Consider the following 22553-nt stretch of genomic DNA (forward strand, 5'->3'; position numbering starts at 1 on the left):
TCTTCAGAAACTAGTCGTACTCCTTACCTGCCAAATGAGGTGACTAGAGTGAATATCCTAATTTAATCCTCTACTTTCAAACCTAGTATATATTGGAACATGTGCTTGATAGTAGATTTAGCTGCATTTGAGCAGTTTGAGCATAGATCTTATGTACAGTAGGTATTTTGGCAGTGGATTGTCTCAGTCTATGCCACTCATCTTCAGTCCTGCAGAAATATTGAAATCTAACATGAACATTTTTTGCACCTGACTTCAAATCATGGGTACTGTCGTAGGACTCTTACTTTGGGGGTAGGACTGCTTAGTTTAGGGGAGCAGCACCACAGAGTTTGGGTGACGGAGTCAGTTCCACACTGACTGGAAGCTGTCAGCCTGACTTTGTAGGCAGCTCGAGCACCTGACCCAAACCTAGAAAGTAAAGGTGATTTGTGGCAGCCTAGAAACATGACACTCTGACTCCTTAGGGAAGTTGTGGTGGACAGATCATACCCTTTTCTCCCAGTTACACAAAGTTCCACACATGCTAAGACAGACAAAGAGATGCAAGATACCTTTCAATGTATTTATTGCAGCAATTGCATCCAATTATAAAAAAGCATTGGCTGCGGTTATGAGGATGATGAAAGATAATACAGTGATGATTATGACCATTACAGTAAAAAATATGAACAGTCCCACCATCCTGATATAATCATGAATTTGGCGATTCCTACCTACATCTTAATGTCTAAACCTGACAGCATAGCAGTGTTAGCCCCTCTGCCTATTCTGGTCCATGGGAAGATCTCTGGCCCCAGACCTGAAAGATGACAAGGGTCTGCCTGTTGTCTGCTGGCAATCCTCCGGATTTGCTTGAAAGGCAAGGCCAGAATGAGCAAAGCTGTCAATGAAATGGTGTACACCCTCAGATGGCCAAGGCTGGAAAGTGCACTACCCTCCTTAGGCCTATGTGGTGTTGATATAACAAAACATGTTATGTTCTAAGAACGGACCTGACGTGATAATGTGTCTATGGTTTGATAGTTGACTCAATATGTCTTGGAGAGACAATACTAAGTAAACTATTGAGTACCATACATGACAGCCTTAAGCAGGACTGATATATGCAAAACACAAACAACTGTGCCTTCTCAGAAAGGCAGCTGATAAAATATAAAACAACAAGCTGAAAAGCGAGCTGTGCTAAAATATAATAAAATGAATAAAATGTATATGCATGTTTAAGGGCACAAGCTATGGGCTTAGAGGAAAAATAAGGGTGCCCAACCGAGGCTCAAGAGGGAACCCACCACAGAGCTGCCCAAAGTTTGTTGTCCAATTTTTTGGGCCCAACAAATTAGCAAGAGGGATTTAGGTGAAACAGCGCTGAAAGTGGAATATTGTGTGTTGTTTTCCTGTCTCAAAGACCATTGATGCGTGTTATTCCCTATTCCCCGAATGAGCTCAGAATTGGGCACAAACGATCAAGGGAAGTAAAAAAAATGTGCGCTAACAGCTTTTTTGTTGGCATTTTAATAGATTAGGAACCATTTCCCAAAAGTTGCTGTATGAGTAAGTGTAATTTAACTGTGTAGTATTCCTGCTTTACTCATGGAATTCAGGAGCATAGCTAGAGTAAGTCACAGCAACATCTGTGTCTATAAGGCTCTTTTCATTCAGAGGCCACCGGTGTCTGCCACGCATAGTGAAAACATTCAGATCTTTTTCAATATTTGCAGATGGCAGAACCTTAATACGCACATTATATGTGCACGTCATGTCACTGCTCAAATACTTTAAAAGCGGACCGGACTGAGAATGGTAATACGACTTAAAACCCCCATGTGCGCACTCAAAGCCTGCCAAAGCACTATAGTGTATATACATAACAAATACATTTTGGAACATTTAACGAGCGTACCGCCATGACTTATTAGAAATAATCCTTTTGGGAGAAGTGGAAAGGTCAAATAGGTGACATTACATTCTAAAAAAAATCCTGGGAGAGATTGGAGAAAACTGTGTATGCCAAAAATGTATCGCACATTAAGTCGTTTATTCAGAGTTTTCATTCCTAAAACAGGTTCGAGTCCAGAAATAGCCAGCTGCCAGGCACGTTCTTGCTTGGCATCGGCAGCAGCCGTGCCCATGCATATTATATCCGGGCGCGCGACAGGCAGCGCTGCGTTCAGACGTCAGATCGCCGGTGTGTGTAGCAAGGCACGTACAAGGAGAAGAGGACCAGGCTAAGCTCAGATGTCGCTGCCATAGATGAAACTGCAATCAGGGCCATGCGTTCGTATCAGCCCAAAGGCCCATAAGTACGAATGGCTTTCCATTTTGAAATTTGCGGTTTCCTAATCAATTATGAAATGCAAACCCAAGAGGGCCTAGTGGCCTACGGCCCCATGTAATGCATCCCACAAAAAAGTGGTGTACATATTTGTCATTTTGTGTCAAATAATGTATTATGGGGTACTTGCACGCCAAGTGGCACTTTAAAAATGCATTTTTAGGTTCGAGCCTGCGTCGCATGCGCTGTGCATGCGTTTCGCTAAGCGAAACGCTTTAGGAATTAAAAAGGGCTCGGAGCCTCGTCAACGTCACGTCAGTGTCTTTCATTGGTTCGTGGGCTTGCCTGTTAGAATCTGCTTGATTTCATTAGTGGAAGGCATGCATACGTCATGCCTTTTCCAGTGTTTAGCCCTCCTCGAGCACATCGACCAAGTACAGAAAACATATGAGGCTCGCTGTTTTCCGTCCGGTTCGTGGACTACTTTTTCTCGATTTTTGCAGCGTGATCTCGCTTGGCAGAAGTCGAGCGCCTTGAATAATATCGACCCTGTTACACAGTTAATTGCACTTTTTCCAGTTACGTACATAATTGCACTTTTGCCGATAGGTTTCATTACGAGTGAAAAGTCCGGTTAGGAGTTTACAACGCTATTAGCTCTAACACAAGCAAACGCGAGACCCGTTGCATTGCAAATGCTTGTTTAGAATTGCACATGGTTACCATTGACTTGGAGTGCCGCCAACTTACCGCCGCCGCAGCAGATATCCCTTCACCATAATATGACACACACACACACCAATCTATCAGTATTCAGCGACACATAAAAATCCTCCGCACCAAAGGACAGTGATAAACTGGCGGTATCCAAACCCACACCGTTACGCCAACAGAACTACGCCCACCACAATATGACCCACGAATCAACACGGCAGACATTCAATGGCAGTAAACCATTTGGCGGTACATACCGCCGCGCTCAAAATGGACACACACATACAAAACAACACCACATTGGACAATTCAAACAACACACACCTGACACCCATACACACACCACACCCACACACCCACACCACTATAAAACACACACCCACATTACCCACAACCCTTTACGAATACAAAGCATTGCCACTAGAGAGACACCAAGACCACTGATACAACTAGAGCCACACACTATACACACCTATACACCACTCATGCACTCCATATCACACACCCCAACACATTACCCAACACACCCTCACCTACACACCTCACACAACACCCATGGCACCACAAAGACACCCCCGTTTCACAGAGCAAGAGCTAAGGGTCATGGTGGAGGAAATCATCAGGGTAGAGCCACAGCTGTTTGGAGCACAGATGCAGCAGATATCAATAGCTAGGAAGATGGAGCTATGGCGGAGAATCATGGACAGGGTCAACGCCATGGGACAGCACCCAAGAACCAGGGATGACATCAGGAAGAGGTGGAACGACCTGCGGGGGAAGGTACGTTCCATTGCAGCTAGACACCAGCTCGCTGTGCAGAGGACTGGCAGTGGACCCCCAGCTTCTCCCCCTCAACTAACAGAATGGGAGGAGCACGTCTTGGCAATACTGTATCCTTAGGGCCTGGCCGAAGTAGGAGTCTACTACTATCACACCCTCCTATGTGCATGCCATCACATACCCCCACCCTCACCCCACTTCCCACACACTCCACCATCACATCTCACTTATCCCAATACCAAGCCCTACATGCTGTACCAATGTATGGACACCACTCACAGCCCTGCATGGACACTCATCACTAAAGCATGCACACCATAGAGAACTAACAATCCCACTATACACTAACATACACAAGTGAAAGCTGACAGGGCAAATCCAACCATAGAGGGGAAGCCAGGGATGTACAATATGTCAGAAACAGAAACCATAACACATCATTTACATCCCCACAGGTATCCCAGCCAATGTCAGCGGAGAGGAGGTGCCAGCACTATTCAGTCCCCCAACTGAAGAGACCCACACTGATGACATCAACTTTGGTCTTCAGGATCTGGATGACCAACCTGGCCCATAAGGGACCTCTGGACAGCCGGTTACCCAGGCCCAGTCACACACCACCAGAGAGCCTCCCCTATCAGGAAACACCACCACAGCACCCACCCAGCATACCCACACCTCTGTCCCCAGGACACGTCAATCAGCAGTGTGTCCACCTCTACAGGGATCCCAGGCCAAACCTTATACCCAAGACATTCAGGGACCTGGGGTCAGTGGCAGTGGGCACAAGGTTCAGGGGACAGAGGCACAGGTCAACAGGGAAACTGGGAGGAGTGCTGTGCGCCAGGGGGAGGACAGGCCCAGGGGACCGACTCTCCAGGAGGCACTTGCAGAGATCTTGGGAGCCTATCAACATCCCCAGGACAAAATGGGCCCGATACTGGACAATGTGCAGGAGAACAGGCGGCTGAAGGAGGGACAGTACCAGGGGATCAGGGAGGACTTGCAGGCCATCAACACCACCCTGATCTCCATCATCACCCCATCCCCTTCCACTTGCCCCTCAAGTTTTTAGCACATCAATAAACACCCTTGGAAAAAAAGGATTATGTCGTGTTTTTCAATTATGTATTCATTGAAACAGGTACAAACATTGAAATTCAACTGTACAGAAAATGAGCATAGATTAATGACCTGTAGTTGGCTGCAGTGATCACAGCAGGAGTGTAGGTGAGGTCACCAACATCTGCAAAATAAATTGCCAGAGGGAGCAGTAAGTGGGCATAGAAGTGGGAAATATCAGCATGCCAGTGCCACACAAATTCAAACAAATGTAATTGAAATGTGAAGTAACACTGTCCTACCTGTGTGTCATTGGAAGTATTGTCTTATCACTGTTGTTCTGTCGTCCTCATCCTCTGCCTCCTCTTCCTCACTGTCCACAGGGTCCACTGCTGGCACACAGGCATCTCCAGCCTCCTCCTCCAGCACGAATGGGACATGGTGTCTCAAGGCAAGGTTATGCAACATGCAGCATGCACCACTATCTGGCAGACCTTCTTGGGTGAGTAGCACAGGGATCCACCTGTCACATGGAGTCACCTGAACCTGGCCTTTAGGAGGATGAAGGTTCTCTCAATAATCCTTCTGGTCCGCCCATGTGCCTCATTATAATGTTCTTCTGCCCTTGTCCTAGCCTTCCTCACAGGGGTCAGAAGCCATGATAGGTTTGGGTAACCAGAGTCACCTGCAATTATTGAAGGACAACATTTAGCCACACACTATCCCATTTGGCCCACACCATACCCATTCACTAACATATACTGGGTGGGAACCGGGGCTCACCTATTAGCCACACTCTGTGCCTCTGTAGTTGGGCATCACATTTGGGATGCTGCTATTCCTCAGGACAAAGGCATCATGCATTGAACCAAGATACTTAGCATTGACGTGAATGACATACTGGTCCGCCAAGCACATCATCTGTACATTCATAGAGTGGAAACTCTTCCGATTTCTGAACACCTGTTCATTCTGGCTGGGGGTGAGGGGGAGACAAATGCAATATGTGTTCCATCAATCGCACCAATTATGTTGGGGATATGTCCCATTGCATAGAACTCGGCCTTCACTGTGGCCAAATCTTCAACCTGGGGAAAACGATGTAGCTGCACATGTGTTTAATCAGGGCAGACAACACTCTTGTCAGCACATTTGAGAACATTGGCTGTGACATTCCTGCTGCCAAGCCCACTGTCACTTGAAAAGAACCAGTTGCCAGGAAATGGAGTGCTGATAGAACTTGCAGAAGAGGGGGGATCCCAGTGGGGTGACTGATAGCAGATATCAGGTCAGGCTCCAATTGGGCACACAGCCCTGTGGATGTGGCCCTGTCAAGTCTATAGGTGAGTATTATGTGCCTGTCCTCCAGTGTTGCCAGGTCCACCAGGGGTCTGTACACGGGGGTATGTCTCCATCTCCTATCCATCCACAGTGGTAGGTATCTATGGGGCAAAAGAGTGAGGAGCCAGTAACAAACTGGACGATGGAGCTACAACAGAACTTTGCATGCAGTTGACTTGTAATGGGTCAGTGTGATTTGTCCAGTATGTCCTAATTTCAACAGTGACGCAGCTATTTTCCAGGGCCTGCCCCCTCCCCTGAAATGGCGTCCGCCTGTCCTGTGTGGAGGGACAGGTGGAAGTGAGGTAATTCCGCTCTGCGCCGTTGGGGGAGGCAGTCGGGAACCGCTGTGCAATGCCTCATTGGTTAAAATTGGGCCCTATGGGTTACAGTGGCCAATGGTGATCTACGCCGGCGGTGACGGAATGCACCACTGCGAACGTGACTGCCATTTTCTATCTGATCCCTCACTTGCTACCTGATCTTCCACAGGAGAGGACCTACACTGCATGTGCTGTTGTGAGCTGTGTCTGGAACCTACCATGGACCGTGTGACTGGGGAAAGGGCCCCAGCCTTCAATTCGGAGGAGTTGGAGGGACTGGTGGATGGGCGTCCTACCCGAGTATGGACTGCTGTGTGGGCCTCCAGACCAACAGGTGAGTACACTGTAGGCACGTTGCATGTGGCAGGAATGCATGGAGTGGTGTGTGGGAAGGCCTCATGTGAGGGGGGGTGAATGTCCTCTGGGCTGCATATCGGTTGCGTGCTGGGCCATGTGTGTGTAAATGGTGATGTGAAGGGGTATGGTGGGCCATAAGTGTAACAGGCAGGACTGTTTGTCTAATTCATTTTTCCTTTGTGTATTGCCTCTGCAGGTCTGCACCCATCAAAAGAAGGGTATATGGCGTGCCATCGCCAAGGAGGTGTGGACCCTGGGGGTCTATGGCAGACGGAGCACCCACTGTTGCAAACGGTGGAGGGACCTGAGACGCTGGGCACGGAAGACGGCTGAGGCCCAGCTTTGGATGGCCTCCGAACGAGGAAGGGGTGCCCGTCAAAAACTGACCCCCCGATGACCCGCATACTGGCGGTGGCCTATCCAGAGCTGGATGGGCACTTGGAGTCATCACAGCAGCCACAAGGGGGTGAGTACAGTGCCCATCATTACAACGTACGCATGGTAGGGTGGTATCCGGGTAGGGGATGTGTGTTAGTGGGTGCCCCTAGGCCAGGCCTGGCATTGCAGCGTAGGGCCCCTGGTTGCTAGGTTTCAAAGGGAAAGTCCTTCTACCTAGCTCATAGGCATCCACTACTGGTCAGGGCTGCCTGGGTACCAGGTGTGCTGCATTTGGCGGTGTGTGCCCCTTCCCATGCCTTGGTGGCAAGCTATTTCTCTGCTAGTGCTATGGCATATTGAGTAGACCTGTTCCCTGTGTGTGAGGGTGCTGTGTACGCCAACGGTGGGGTTGGTGCAGCCACTGACCCAGTGTATCCTTTGTCTCTTTTCTCCCCTTTTTGTTTTGTCATCCTGTCCTTATGTGCATTAGCATCAACTGGTGGAGGAGCAGAGACACTGGCGACAGAGGTAGCTGCATCTCACAGGACCCAGGAGGCAGAGTCCACCGACGCTGAGGGCACCAGTGGAATGGAGGGCGAGAAGAGCACCACGGCAGAGACTGGAGGGGACAGTTCTGACACAGATACCTCCTCCGATGGAAGCTCCCTGGTGGTGGCGGACACTTCTGTGACCACTCCAGCTACAGGTATATCCGCCACCCCGTACCAGCACCGCCCTCCCAGCAGCCCCTCATTGAGTTGCCCGTGCCCACTCACCCAGGAGGGTGGGCATCTCCTTCGTCCCAGGCACCTCTGGCCCTGCCCGAGTGAGCCCTGCTGCCCTGAGTGAGGAGGCTATTGACCTCCTGAGATCCATCTCTGTAAGGCAGTCAACCATTGTGAATGTCATCCAGGGGCTGGCAGCCCAGATGCAACAGACTAATGCATTCCTGGAGGGCATTCACACTGGATTGGCGGCCCAACAGAGATCGATCCAGGCTCAGGCCTCCTCTCTTCTGGCAGCCATTGTCCCTGTTTCTTCCCTCCCCCCTCCAACTTCCTCTTCCCAGTCCCATTCTCCTCAACCCCAACCCATCCCAAGCACACAGGCAGACGAGCATGCACACAAGACAACACACAAGAGTGGTACAGGCAAACACAAGCACCACACTTCATCCCACAGGCACTCACACAAACACCATCCAGATGCAGACACACCAACATCCACTATTTCCACTGTCTCCCCCTCCTCCTCCTCCTCCTCCTCCTCCCTCCCAGTTCCATCTACACTTGCACCTGCATGCACTACATCATCATCCACTACCAGCATCATTACCACACCAAGCAGAACACACACCTCACTGGCCGACACCTCCACAACAGTCATTCACAAGTCTCCTGTGTCCTCTCCCGCTGTGTCTGCCCCCACTCCTAAGGTACACAAACGCAAGCACTCAGACACCCAACAGCCATCCACCTCACAACACCTTACAGCCCATGCACCTGCACCCAAAATCAGAAGACAGACACCTCCAACAACCACTCCCTCTTCCTCCACTCCCATTACTTCTCCCTCTTCCTGCCACAATATCTCTAAAAAAATGTTCCTATCCACCATTGACCTCTTCCCTACCCTTCCCCTTCCCCGCCCTGCACGTATGGGCAGGTTTGGAAGAACCCAGCCAAGCACCTCAGCCACTCAGTCCATGGGTCCAGTCAGCACCACACCCACTCATGGTGGAAAAGAATCCAGGCCACATGTCCTGAAGGTGAAGGAGCCTGCACCAGGCAGCCTCAAAGGAAAGGAGCCTGCCCCAGCTGCCAGAAAGAGCAAGGAGCCTGCCCCAGCAGGCAAGAAGGAAAAGGAGCCTGCCCCAGGTGCCCGAAAGAGCAAGGATCCTGCCCCAGCAGGCATGAAGGGAAAGGATCCTGCCCCAGCTGCCACGAAGAGCAAGGAGCCTGCACCAGCAGGCAGGAAGACCAAGGGGTGTGGGGCAGGAACTGTGATGGAGCCCCCACCACCAACCGTGGTTGTGCAGCCATCCCAGGTGGCAGGGGATGGGCAGGAGCCTCCCCCCCAGCAACACCACCACCTCCACTGGGCAGCTGTCGGAGGTTGCAGGGATGGGCAGGAACCTCCCACCCCCCAGCAGCACCACCTCCACTGAGCAGCAGTCTGAGGTTGCAGCGGATGGGCAGGAGCCTCCCCTCCAGCAGCACCACCACCTCCACTGAGCAGCTGTCTGAGGTTGCAGGGGATGGGCAGGAGCCTCCCCCCCAGCAACACCACCTCAACTGAGCAGCAGTCCGAGGTTGCAGGGGATGAGCAGGAGCCTCCCCCCCAGCAGCACCACCACCTCCACTGAGCAGCCATCCAAGGATGCAGGGGATGGGCTGGATCCTCCCCCCACCAGCAGCACCACCTCCACTGAGCAGCCGTCCGAGGTTGCAGGGGATGGGCAGGAGCCTCCCCCCACCAGCAGCACCACCTCCACTGAGCAGCTGTCTGAGGTTGCAGGGGATGGGCAGGGGCCTCCCCGCACCAGCAGCAGCATCACTACTGAGCAGCCATCACGGCCGGTGGACAGTATGTAGTCCTGCCTCCATGGGCTGCTGTGCGCCTGTCCATTCCAGAACCAGTGGGTATGACACCCACCTGAGAGACTGTGACCTTGCACTCCCCAGGACCAAGCACAGGGCACGTCGCCCCCTCCAGAACCAGTGGGCAAGACACCCACATGGCCAACACTCCCCAGGATCAAGAGCACAGGGCACGATGCCCCCTCCAGAACCAGTGGGTAAGACACCCACATGCCCAACACTCCCCAGGATCAAGAGCACAGGGCACAATGCCCCCTCCAGAACCACTGGGCAAGACACCCACCTGAGAGACTGTGACCTTGCACTCCACAGGACCAAGCACAGGGCATATTGCCCCCACCAGAACCAGTGGGTGAGACACCCACATGAGAGACTGTGGCCTTGCACTACCCAGGACCAAGCACATGGCATCTTGCCCCTCCATAACCAGTGGTCTTGTACCATCTCCTGGCTGAGTGGCTGAGGTGCCCCCCGTCCCCTATTCCCTAGAGGTACCTGCCTATTTACCATCTAATGCCCCTGCAGTGTTCTCTCCGTGTTGATGCAGGTGACATGTGTGGCCTTGGACTTTGGCCTGTGGCCATGTGGCCTACGAATATTGGGGACTGGGCTGTGTCCCTTTTTCTGTACATATGTATTTATCTATTATCTTGCCTAACTTATTTTTCATGCTGTGTTGATCTCATTACATTCACTTTTTCGAAAACAGTTTGCCTTGCATTATTCATCCAAGTTACAGGATAAAACATTTTTGTAATGCAGCTGATTTTGTGTATAGTGTGGGGGGGTGCGTGTGTGTGTCACTGTTGTTTTCCTCCCTCCCTCCATTGTGTGCTAGGTGGCTGTACTCACCGTCGTCGTCTTCGCCGGCATTGGTGTTCGTGGTGGAGCAGAACGTAGAAGATCACGAGGAAGACATACAGTTCAGGCTCCATGGCAGCGTGGTTGTTCCCTGTGTCTCCAATGGTCAGTCCTTTCCCTTCTGAGCTCCGTTTCCGCCAGGCTTTTGGTGTCATTGGTACCACCCCAGAAAAGGTGGACGGTTTCCAGGGTCATAATATGGTGGGGGGAACATTGACTTCTGCCTGGCTGTAGGCGGCTACCGCCGTGGTGGCTGTTGTTTCCGCCCTGGTGGTCGGTGTGGTACATTGGTTGTCTATCGGAGATCTTTCCACCATGGTCGTAATTTGGCGGTAGTTACCGCCACTTTAACACCAACCACCAGGGTTGTAATGAGGGCCTAAATTTGCGATTCAGTCTGTTGAGAAATGCTAAATCCTCTCGTATATCTGGGCTACTGTGCTTTATTTGACATGGTATCCCGTTTCCAGGAGTTTAATGCAGTGTCTTCAGGCATCTGTGTGATGCAGGTTTGGGACAAGTCTGTTAGGAAAGGTAGGGGAGGGAAGGGAAAGATTTGTTCTGGGAGGGGAAGCAATGAAAAGTTTCTCTTACAAGATAAAAAGTTGTGGTGGTGGGTGGAACAAGGCTTGGCAACTGTTGCAGCCAAAGCTCCATTACTTTTTATCAGCTAGATCAGTGGTTCCCAACCTCTTGTCTTCTGTGGGCCCCCCTTTATCATTATTGGAACCCGTGGACCCCCACTGAATCATTATTGGTACCCGAGGACCTGAGGCATTATTAAAAGCTGTGGACTAAATCTGTTAATATAATTGAATTTTATAAGCAGTCGCAGACCCCCTGAGGAGGCTTTGCGGACCCCCTCAGGAGGCCCGGCGGACCCCCATGTGTCCCCAGACCACAGGTTGATGAACCACTGAGCTATATTACAACACAGTAAAACTGGGTCAAGTGTTCCCACATACATTACACCAGGTGTGGGATCACTGGGCCAGTTGTGATGTGGAAAAGCGGAACTCCATTGGGAAATTCTGGGACGCTTGACTCAAAATCCTGGTTTAACTCAAATTCATTAAATTTAGAACAGTTTGCACTCCTCCTGTGTTAGTCTAGGTACTTACATCCAAGTTTTCTACAGTGGCAATTACCAGTGTAAACTTGTACACAAACAATATCAATATGCAAAATGAGGACACTTACTTATTGAGCACGTTTTCACTATTTATTAGCACACAGGTGTTAATGGATGCAATGGTGCACTCAAGCTTGTCACAAGTCTTCATTGCGCCTTGATCTTGTTGATCTTGGTAACAGCATCTCATCTTTATTGACTTGGTTTAGGGTAGGCTGAGGCCCGATTCTCCACATTCATTCTGGATATAAACCTAGGATTGTGGGGCTTGAAACAATGAGCAAATTGCTTTTTTCACAGAAGCTGTGCACCTCAATATTAAAACAAACTCCATTCCCTTAAATCAGAACATTTCTGGTGACTAGACTCTTCTGTAGTGTAGTATTTCTGTTATTGACTGCAAATTGTGATGGTAATACTGCAAAACTCTCATGAGTTTTTCCAAATTTCTGTTCTACATTTGCCATTTGGGAATGTGGAAATGACTGATGGGTACAATGTTAACACTGGCTATTTCCAAGTTGTGACTTCAGGAATAATGGCTCAAAAGGGTTTTGAAATAGAGAAGTTACTGAATGAATGTCTTCACCACATCATGCCTTAGGAAGAGGGAGATAGGCACCAGGGCAAAACTTAAAATGGGAAAAAATATGAGAACTCAAATAACTAAAATACACAAAATGAGAAAGTCACTTTTAGAGAAAACCCAAAACATCAAAAAAGGACAAAATGTATATCATTATGCACAGATAGCATTTCTATAGCATGAACCTATCCAAAAGTCAGCTGAGTGAAGAATAAAATAAAAATATACTTATATAAAGTTCTGGGAAACAGACATCTTGCTAGGAACTTTTTTTACATGTCTACCATGGCCTTCAACAGGAAAAGGGGCAGTTGAAGAAATTGTTGACAATAATCAAAGACCATCTGTTAGCTCCATCAGGTGAGAACGAAGAATGTTTACTTTTTCCAAGATCTCATACTTTATAGGGAACTATTTATATGAAAAAGTATAAAAATAACTATTTGTTGAGTCTTTCAACGTATATCTATGAATGCACTAAATGCAGAGAATTGAAATCAGTGTTCAATATGAGAACACAGAGAAATGGAGAATTCAAACATATGGACTCAAACCTTTGAAGTGGCAAAATGTCGTCCATAGACCGACCATTCATAGCTCACTTGAAAAAAATTGAAAATTCTGGCATTTACCACGTATAGGACTGGATTAATATTTTTTTTATAATCATTTTATATACAGAGTTTTCATGCTTGTACACTTCATCAAGACAACTTACATACATGGCACTGGCCAATAACAATCGCAGAAACAGTAGAGAGTGAAAACATGTTAAACACGCATTACCTCAACTATGTCTTCAACCAACACAGTGGTGGCAATTGGTATGTATGTTATCAATCAATCACTCAGTAGTTGTAGAGTTCAGCACTGTCACCCCTGGGAGTATCTAGTTGCTGGGGTGTGAAGTCTCCATCAAAAGGCCAGGTCTTGAGTTTCCTTCTGAAGTCTGCAAAGAAGGGTACAGTTTGAAGGTGGAGGAGTAGGTTGTTCCAGGTCTTGGTGGCGATGTAGGAGACATAAGGGCTGACACTGCGGCTGTGACAGATGTGGGTGTGGGTGCAAGGGGTAGGAAGGTGGAGCTTAAGTGTCTGATGGGTTGAGTTCAGTTGGTCGTTGATGTAAGCCTGTCCTTGGTCATGTAAGGCTTTGTTCGAACACAGGTCACCCCCTGGGGAACTTGAACTCATTGTCCCTCCAGCTAGTCTGGAGCCAGGGCAGTCGAGTCAGGAAATTCTAAACACTTCAAGGAGAAACCTCTAATAACTACTTCTAACCATTGAAGTCAACTATATTTTTTGACTGTGACCCGGTCATGTGCGACTAGATGTCAGTGGTTTGTGCTTTGATCTTTTAGGCACTAGTTTTTACTAAAAAATGAAACAAATCATAACTACAGTTCTATTGATTGATTTTCTGTATTTTTCTAAATTGGATTGGGATTTTTTTTTTATGTTGTGGTTTTTACTTTATGAATACTTCACACATTGCCTCTAAGTTAAGCCTGACTGCTTTTGTGCCAAGCTAGCAGAGGGTTATGCACATGTTTATTTAGTGATTTTTGTGGTTCACCCTGCCAGGCATTAGAACAGTTGTTCGAACACAGGTCACCCCCTGAGGATCTTAAACTCACATCTCTGCTGGATGGGGAGCCAGTGGAGGTTTCTGAGGTGGGGGGTGATGTGGGTTCATTACCTCTGTCCAAAACTGAAAATATTCTGTGGAGAATTACAAAGAATTGAGCACAGCAACGACTAGTGGAGCTGGAAATGGGTCATTTGGATTTCTTTCAACAGGACCTGAATTAAATGCATCACAACGCTTCAGACACCAGCCGTATTCGTTACCTAGTGTTAGACTTGTCAGCGTTAGGGGGGTCTTCCCCCAAATATTTTGCCTTTTTCCCTCCATTTATACTGAATTTCTGCTATGTTGGCCTTATGACTCTGTGCACGTTACCACTGCTAACCAGTGCTAAAGTGTGTGTGCTCACTTCCCTAAACATGATAAAATTGGTTTGCACCTGATTGGAATTTTTAACTTACTTATAAGTCCCTTGTAGAGTGGTAGACCACAGAGCCAAGGCTTATAAATTCAATGCTGTTAGCGAGCCTGCAGCACGTATTATGCCACCCACATAAGAAGCCTCTTAAAACATGTCCCAGGCCTGCCATTTCTGCCTGAATGCAGATTTAACTGCCAAATCGACTTGACAACATGACCCAGTTTCCAAGCCCTTTTCTTGCATATACGTTATTCCTAAGGTAGTCCCTGGGTAGCCCATAGGGCAGGGTGCATTGTAATTAAAAGGTTGAATATGTACTTTTAAGTTTTATATGTCCTGGTATTGAAACATTCCTAAAATCGTTTTCCACTACTGTGAGGCCTACTTAGCCCACAGGATAGCATTGGGTTACCTTATTGCATTCAATAAGTGCTAACTTTTGATTGGGGACAGATAGCATTTCATGTTTGGTGTCCATGAAATTGTAATTCAAAATTCCCTTTACTGGGAAATTCATAATTTGACTTTGATAGAAAGTTATCATTTTACTGCCGTTTGCCATTTGTTGCCTGCAGCCTGTCCTACAGCACGTGACTCAGTGTAGTTGGCAGTTAGACTTTGTGAATTCCTCCCAGATAATCACATAATAGAGGAATTAGGGGTACCAGAATGGGCCATCTGCTGGCAGAATGGAGGACCGAGCAGGGCACAACCTCACCTGCAACTGAACAGGCTGTGCTCTGCCTTCACACAAAGGACTTGTTACCAATGCATTGTCCCTCCAGCTAGTCTGGAACCAGGGCAGTCGAGTCAGGAAATTCTAAACGCTTCAAAGAGAAACCTCTAATAACTACTTCTACTTAAAAAAAGGCAGCAAGTATAAAAATAAGGCCCTCAGACTGACTCTTCAGTTCATTTACAGACCTGCAGAAGGACATTGAGGGCTGCCTTCTGCTGTGGCCTGCTGTGCACTCTATAAGACTGCTTTGCTGCACTTAGAAGGTGTGCTTTGTTGTCTGGAGCCTGCTGTGGACACTCAGAGGCCTGACCTGCTGCTTGAGCCCTACTGTGTCATCAGAACTGAGACCCCCAGAGTAACTCCAAGGGCTAGATTGCTGGCTTTCTGTTCAGAGCCATAGGGACATTACAGGCTCCTACCATATTTAACCCAGCCTGAATGAGTCCTGAATCCCTAAGTGGTGCCCCTCCAGTCCTGTACCCTCGTTGTGGTGTTAAGTGCGCCCAGGTGGCCAAAATCCAAAACTTGAGAATAAGATCTTTTTTGGCTAAAAACTGCTCTTAGAACCGGAACCAACCTGCTCGCCTATCCACCCAAGGTGCATCGCTGGATGGCCTGACTTTGTACTAGCTCCTACTATATCCTTCTCCAAAGCAGCATATCTTGGTCAGCAGTCCTTTGCCAAAGGGTTATCAAACTTCCTGGATTACCCATTGGCTACAGTCTCCTGCCTCCTCCCGCTGGAGGATTTAAACTTCTAAAAAAGTGATTACGTCGGAATGTAGAAGTATTCACCTCAACATCATCCAGTGGCTCCCCAATGATGATTCTCCCTCCTCGGATGCCACTTCCAGCTTTACTGCTCTGAACTTTACCTTCTTGTATGGGGTTTCTGGTTGGCTAGGGTATGCACCTCAGCCAGGCAGAACCTACCTACTCTAGTCAGGGCTAGGGAGTTACACGTCCAAGATAACCCCTGCTCACCCCCTTGGTAGCTTGGCATGAGCAGTCAGGCTTAATCTGGAGGCAATGTGTAAAGCGTTTGCACAACACACAACACACGTTATGCAAAATATACACCACAAAGTAAACACAACACTGAGCTATGTAAAAATAATCTGTATTGCACAAAACATAATTAGACCAACATTACACGTGAATAATACCCTGCTACCTTAGCAGTTGTCAGAATGTTACACAAGTTACTAATACTGCAGTTGTCACATTAGAACACGTAAGTACTCAGGATTCTGCAACATAAGCAGTAGTCAGGGAATATAGTAAAAGGTATATGCACTTGTCATGAACAATTCCTAAATACCCATAAAAGGAACATTAGAGAATATACCACAAGTCATATAAATACATATCAGCTAGACATGCCCATAAAAGGAACATTAGCACATATATGTATAACCAGTCACCAGGTAGGAAATAGTGAGCATCTACAAGTCTGTATTAGGCTCCTAGAGCCTAGATTTCCTAAAGAATACCTGGGTTTTGGTAGAAGAGGCACTTCCAGTGCCTAAGGAGGAGTATGGGGCCCCCGGTGCTCCTATTCATGGAAAACGGGGGCCTAGCAGGTCTCCTGGGAGAGAGGGGCGATCTGCACCCTCCCTTCCGTAATAAAAGGAAATGGCCCCTCTGGGGATCCGCAATCCTTGTGGGGCCCTCCTGGCCCCTAATGGCCCTCTCCGGCAGTGACCGGGGAGAAGGGAACTCCTGTTTCTCCCCGTGTCCTGCGTGAAAGCGGCTGCCCAAAGGAGGTAAAGGGAGCAGGGGCCTCCGTTGAGGCTCCTCGCCTACTTCCTTCTGCGTCCGCACCCGATCTGGTGTGCGAGCCGCTCTGCTGCCGTCCCTTGTCCTCGAGGGAGGCAGCTCCGAGAGTTGGTGCCGTCGTGTGCCCCGGGGGCGCTCCGTAAAGCGCGCGTCACCCGGGGGCACAATAGGAGCAGCCCAGCTCCTTTCTTTGGCTTCAGCAAGTGCCTCAGGGGCACTACGAACAGCGCGGTCCTCGCGCTAAACACAGATGCGGCGCGCGGGTCGCGGCGGTGATTTACACAGCAGAAAAGTGCTCCTCCAAAGCGCGAGGGCACTTCTATAAGCCCGGGCTGCGGCGGTGATTTTGGGAAATCAAAACAAAGCGCTTTTTACAGCGCTAAAGCCAACAGAGACCAGTGCAGGGGTCAGGGGCACAGCACCCTGCCCCTGTGAGCAATCAGGAGCCAAAGGAGCACAGGGCTTTTGGGCCCAACTACAGGTCAGCACAAGGGGTGCAGATGGTGGCAGTTCCTCCTAGTGACCAGGCAGGTCACAGGTCAGCACAACAGCAGCAGTCCTAGGTGGTTTCCTGGTGATTCTATTTATCAGCGTTCTGTGTCTAGTTTCAAGTTCCAAGAATGTTCAAATTGTGGGGAAAATTCCCCTGTACTTATAGTCAGTTCTTACAGTGTTTTTCAATGGTAGGGAGAGGAGGTTCCAGACAGTTACAACTGGTTCTGGGAGTGCCCACTCTTTCCTTTCAGTACAGGCTCCAAACATCAGTGGGGGGTTAACGACCCTATTGTGTGAGGCCAGGGCACAGTCTTTACAAATGTAGGTGTGCCCCGCCTCTCCCTTCTCTCAGCCCAGGAAGGCTTTACAATATGTAGATGCACCTCTGTGACACCTCCACCCTCCCTGTGTTCAGGCTGTCTGAAAAGTATGCACAAAGCCCCAACTGTCAGTCTGCCCAGACGTTGATTGAAGACAAGCTACAAAACACCAAAGTTATAAGCACAGATAAATGCGCACTTTTTAGAAGTGGCATTTCTGTGATAGTAATAAAAAATACACCTACACCAGTAAGCAACATTTCTCACCACTATAACAACCATACCAAGCATGCCTACGCTACCCCTCATAAATCAGACAATACCCCTTACACATAAGGCAGGGCATTTCCAATGCAATCCTATGAGGAGGCAGCACTCACAGCAGTGAGATACCAAGTTAGGCTGTTTGTCACTACCAGGACAGGCCGCGCAACATGGAACATGTCCTGCCTTCTACATACATGGCACCCTGCCCAAAGGGCTATCTAGGGCGTACCTTAGGAGTGACTTACATGTAGTAAAAGGGGAGTTCTGGGCCTGGCAAGTAAATTTAGATGCGAGGTCCCTGTGGCAGGAAACTGCGCTCACAGGCTCTGCGCTAGCAGGCCTTACATAGGTTAGACAGGTTACTTCAGTGGATGGCGCAAGCAGCACTGCAGGCCCACTAGTAGAATTTAATTTACAGGCCCTGGGAATAAGGATACCACTTTACAAGGGACTTATAGGTAAATTAAATATGCCAATCAGGTATAATCCAATCATACCAAATTTGTAAGAGAGAGCACATGCACTTTAGCACTGGTTAGCAGTGAAAACTGCTCAGAGTCACAACGTCAGCCAACAAAGGTCAGAAAAATAAAGAGGCAAAAGCAAAAAGTCTGGGGAATGACCCTGTAAAAGGGCCAGGTCCAACACTTCTCATAACTTTTTTTTCAGACTTTCTTCTAAACCCAAAACTAAGCTCCGACTGGCCCCAATCCACTTCTTGTAACCATTGCAGTCAACTATATTTTTTGACTGTGACCCGGTCATGTGCGACTAGATGTCAGTGGTTGGTGCTTTGATCTTTTAGGCACTAGTTATTACAAAAAAATGAAGAAAATCATAACTACAGTTCTATTGATTGATTATATATTTATCATTTTGTGTCAAAGAATTTAAGATTTTCTGTATTTTTCTAAATTGGATTAGGATTTTTTTTATGTTGTGTTTTTACTTTATGAATACTTTACACATTGCCTCCAAATTAAGCCTGACTGCTTTTGTGCCAAACTAACAGAGGGTTACGCACAGGTTTATTTAGTGACTTTTGTGGTTCACCCTGCCAGGCATTAGAACAGTTGTCAAACACAGGTCACCCCCTACAACCAGCAACCCAATTTCTCACACCTACCATATGAGGTGGATAGAGGGAGGTATGGTATGGTAACATTCTATTAGGATATATTCTTGAACATATGTCAGTGTTTAGCAGGGCTTTATTAATTTAATCTTTTACTTCCAAAATCCAGCATATATTAGGGGATGCGATTATTCGCAGGTTTAGTTGCATGTCAACATTTTGAACTGATATGTTATGCATAGTAGCTACTTTGGCAGTGGAATGTCTCATTCAATGCACCTCATTTTGTGTCCTGCAGTGACGCTGAAACTGACCATGACAATTGTTTGCTCCTGACTTTAAATTATTAGTTCCGCTCCGACGGTGATTGCTCCAAAGTTTTTGGCCAAGCAAATTCCCAAGAGGGATTTAGGTGCAGAAAATTACATTTTGTGTGATTTTATGAGTCTCAAAAACCAATGCTGCATGTTATTCCTCATTCCGAATTGATGAACTGGGCATTAACACTACCCAGGGAAATAACTTGAATGTGCACTAACAGTACTTTCGCGGGCAGTTTTATCGATCAGTTGTAGTGCAGCACTTAGATTTAGGTCATTTTTTTAATGTTAGGGCCAATTTCACGAAGACAGCTGTATGAGTCAGCATAACATAATTGTGTAGTACTTCTGTCTTACTCCTAGCATATATGAGTATTACTAGAGTAACTCATAGCAACATTTCTGCAAATAGGGCACTTTTAATTCAGAGGCTACCGGTTTCGGCCCAATCATAGTAATAACTTGAACATCATTTACAATACTGGCAGATATCAGATCTTTTAAAAGCACATTATAGCTGCATTTTATTGCGATCAGTTTTCCAATGCTTTAAAAGCAGAAAGGACTGAGAGGTTAACAGGACTTATGCAGACCTCCTAATCCTTCAAAGTCTGTCAAAGCACTATAATGTACATGCTTATTTAATGTATTTTTAAAAATTCAATGAGCACACCACAATAAGGTATTAAAAATAATCGTCCTGGAGTAGTGGGAAGGTCAAAGAGGTGAAATGAAATGGCAGAAAAATCCCTGGGAGAGGTTGGAGAGAATTGTGTATGCCAGAAATGTATCGCACATTAAGTCGTTTATTCGGAGTTTTCATTCTTAAGACAGCTTCAAGTCCAGAAATAGCCAGCTGGCAGACACGTTCTTGTTTAGCATCCGCAGCGGCCGTGCGCAGGAATATTTTATCCAGGCGCGTGACAGGCAGCGCCGCCTTCGGACGTCAAATCGTCCCTGCGCGTGGCCAAGTACGCACAAGGTGAAGAGGACCAAGGCTAAGCTCAGATGTTGCTGCGGTAGATGAAACTGCAAACAGGGGCCCAGATTTATGAGGGCCCAGCGCCTCCTTGCGCCACACTAGCGTCATTTTTATGACGCTAATGTGGCCCAGCGAGGCCAAATTCGCCACGCCATTTACAAAGTGGCGCAGTGCATACATTGCGCCACTTTGTAACCCCTGGCGCCACATTATGCCTGCGCCAGGCATAATGTTTACAAGGGGGGCGTTGCCCCATTAGGGGAACTGCAAAAATGGTGCAGTGGAATCTAAGGGATTCCAGTGGCATTTATAGTGGCTATTTTTAAAGTCAGCACAGAGCAGGCATTAAAAAGGGGGCATACCATTGTTTTCAATGGGCAGATATGTACTCTGCAGAATTAGTGCCATCCTGCACAGTACATCACCCTCGCCATGGTGCATTATATATTAAATACAGCGCACACATGGTGGCGTACAGGGGCACTAAGGGGCGCAACGAAAGTGCCACTGCATTGGATGCAGCGCCAATTTTCTTAAATTCAGGCCAGGGTATTTACAACATTACTAACATGCTGCATCATTTGGTCAGTTGAAGGATCTAGTTAGGCCCACAAATTTGTGGTGAAACAGTGCACAAACTGCATTATTTTCTGTTTTTGCACTAAGGCTTTTGATAGGAGATAGACTGAATTTCATGGCAAGATTTCCCAGCAGCATGAATTACTCTTATTGGAAAGTATCCCTGCATATCACAGAACTACTGTGTATTATTCTGCACAATGTTACCTCTTCTGGGCTTCAAGGAATGTTTATTTTTACAATAATATGAGTGAGGGAGCTGCCCAGTAGTGGTGGGTTAATTACCCCTTAACCTCCCCCCACCACCATTGGATAGAAAGCCCACTAGACACCAGGGTCTCTAATAAAACTAAATATAGCAGTGGGGGCCTCCATCTATGGGCATGGCCCTGCTCCCACCCCCCAAACATATGGTGACAGTCTTTCTGTTCTCCAGCAGGGCAGATGGGGATGATTATCCCCCAACCTGCCTCCCTGGGCAATGTTTTGTTTTTTCAAGTATAGGGTTGGGAGCTGTGCACCATGGACATGGCCATTCCCCCACCCCAACAAGAAATCAAGCAGTCTTTCTTTCTTTTCCCACTGTGGGTGGATGGGGTAATTATATCTGATCTGCCCCCTTGGGGCAGAAAGCCCACTAGAGCCCTGAGTCTATTATAAAAATAAACATAGGGATAGGGGCCTCCCACTATAGGGATGGTCATGCCCACACTGCCTAAACAAATCTGGTGACAGTCTTTCTGCCCTCCCTGGAGGGCAGATTGAGTGATTACCCCTAATCAGCCCTTCCCCCACCGCACCTGGGTGCAGCAGAAAGCCCCCTAGTCACTAGGGAATGCCAAACACAGGTTTACCAAACCTAGGTCATTGGACCTCCCCTCCATTCCTGTTGCAGGCACTAGTCCATCCAAACAAGTGGCATTGCGTTTTTATTGGAACAATGGGTGTAACACTGGGTGGTAGGATTTTTGTGAATTCCAGTGCATTCCAGAGTTTTAACCACAGAAAAACAAGGAAATATGTGATTTGCGGTCTGCAGGGCATTGTGGGTAACAAAATCTCATAGGATCCACAGAAGATACACCACCCTGGAATCCCCTGGTTCTATAGTTTTCAAAAATGTCTGTGGTTTGAAGGGTTTCCTGCATGGCACCACAGCACTACACCAAATATTGCAGCTTCCTCAATTGTTTATCTCTCAATGTGGCGCTATAAGGCATTTTTGAGTTGTGGTCTCATGCCCTACTCACAGAAGTGGGGGACCGGTCTTATTGAGGGACAACCTTTTTTAGACAAAGTTTTAGGTTTGAAAGGGATTCTGGGTAAACAAACCTGGTGAGAGCCACACAAGTCACCCTGCATTCGTCCAGGTGTCTAGTTTTCAAAAATGTGCATGTTTACTATGTTTTTCTTGGTGCCTGCTGAGCTACTTCCCAAAATCTAAAGCTATTCACTTTGCAAAACATGGATCAGTTTTGAGTGGAAAAATGTGGTGTTTCCATTTTGCATTTTGAGCCATTTCCTGTCAAGGGCACTAAGTCTACCCACAATTAAGGTACCATTTTCATCGGGAGTCTTGGGGA

This window comes from Pleurodeles waltl, chromosome 8 (assembly GCF_031143425.1).
Source record: "Pleurodeles waltl isolate 20211129_DDA chromosome 8, aPleWal1.hap1.20221129, whole genome shotgun sequence".
NCBI lineage: Eukaryota > Metazoa > Chordata > Amphibia > Caudata > Salamandridae > Pleurodeles > Pleurodeles waltl.